The 1,468-nt window shown below is 36.6% G+C and overlaps 1 long non-coding RNA gene across 1 annotated transcript; it reads left to right on the top strand.

The window, feature by feature from the left end:
- LOC111383845 lies at nt 1-808 on the top strand. Its single transcript, XR_002700813.1, has 3 exons — nt 1-121; nt 252-552; nt 698-808. It is a non-coding gene; the product is annotated as an uncharacterized LOC111383845 (long non-coding RNA).
- The last annotated feature ends 660 nt before the right edge of the window (nt 809-1,468 follow it).

Raw genomic sequence — 1,468 nt, 5'->3', positions numbered from 1 at the left:
TTTTTTTTTTTTTTTTTTTTTTTTTGTTGGTTGTAACAATGGTCATTTTAAGGTTGGCAACCTGGGATCCCAGAGTTTGTGTCAATCTGGGATGAAGACTGGGACAAGTTTGAAGATGAAGGTTTGGCATCTCTTGCTTTTCACCCATCCCTAATCAATTTCATTAATACTGTCAGCTTTGTTACCCTTATTGTTATCATATAGACACTAACTGTATACATATGATGACATGCTTTATTTATTGCTACCAGGATTTTCATTTGATGTTGCTGTCCCTGCAAATTCCAAGTCAACATCTGTTCACAAAGAGAATTCTTCGCCGACTCATAACTTTTCCCCTGATTCTGGGTCAAATGCTGATGCTACATCTGAAAAACCCTTCAGTAAAGGTGTAAGTCCTTTCGAGACTGAATCGCCCTATGCACATAGTGAAGATGAATCAAAGAGTTCTCAAGGAAGTCCAGCAAGACAAACAACATTTGAAAGTCCATCTCCCAAATACTCAGAAAATGATTTCAGGAAGAGCTCCGATGGAGAAGCTGAAATTCATAGGTTTGAATGGTTTTATATTTGTCGGACATCATATTATTTCGTCCTATGTAATGGCATGTACTCCATATTTATATCGTCCAATCGTAATATGGAGTCTGATATTTTCTCTCTTCTTCCCACATTTTGTGTTTTCGTGATGCTGCAGAAGCTTTGACGAACCTGCATGGGGTACTTTTGACAATAATGATGACATTGATTCAGTTTGGGGCTTCAGTGCTAAGGTGAGAAGACTTGTGGAGTCCTAGTCCATCTTATAACATCAGTGTTAACTTCAGCAATGGTTGCTGAAATTTGTTAAAAATTTCAAAATGGTCATTGAAGTAATATTTTTTATGAAATAATGATTGAAGTTTCTAACGGTTACACCAATGGTCACTCGCTAGAAACGTTAACCCGGCATCTAATACGCCACATGCCAGCCAAAGTCGTTTTTAAAAAATGTGTGCTTTTGAAGCCAAAAATGATTTAATATTACTTTCAAATCGGGGAGGAAACATGGGATAACGTAAATGGTGAGACTTTTTGTAACTTTAAATTGCATTCGACACCCATGCTTTTATTTTTGACTGCAGTTTTGTATGACATGGCGTAATAAATAACGCCATTTGTTAAGATGTGGTACTTAACGGCATGTCATAGGATTTAATGTTAATGTTTCTATGAGTGTTTATCAGTGTAATTGTTATAAACTTCAGTGACTGCTATTGTATTTCTCCGAACTTCTGTGGCCATTGGTGTAATTAACCCTAAACATCAATATGTTTGCCAAAATTGGTAATTCATGTCTGTGCAAGATTCTGCACAATCCAAGCTGGTGATTTCATGTCGTATTTGCTCCTCATTCCTTATGAACCATTGAAAAGGAATTGGCGTCCAATATATGTTGGGATAAGACGGGAAGATATATCTAACAATC

This window comes from Olea europaea, unplaced genomic scaffold, assembly GCF_002742605.1.
Source record: "Olea europaea var. sylvestris unplaced genomic scaffold, O_europaea_v1 scaffold27763, whole genome shotgun sequence".
NCBI lineage: Eukaryota > Viridiplantae > Streptophyta > Magnoliopsida > Lamiales > Oleaceae > Olea > Olea europaea.
This window is presented reverse-complemented; position numbering and strand designations above follow the sequence as displayed.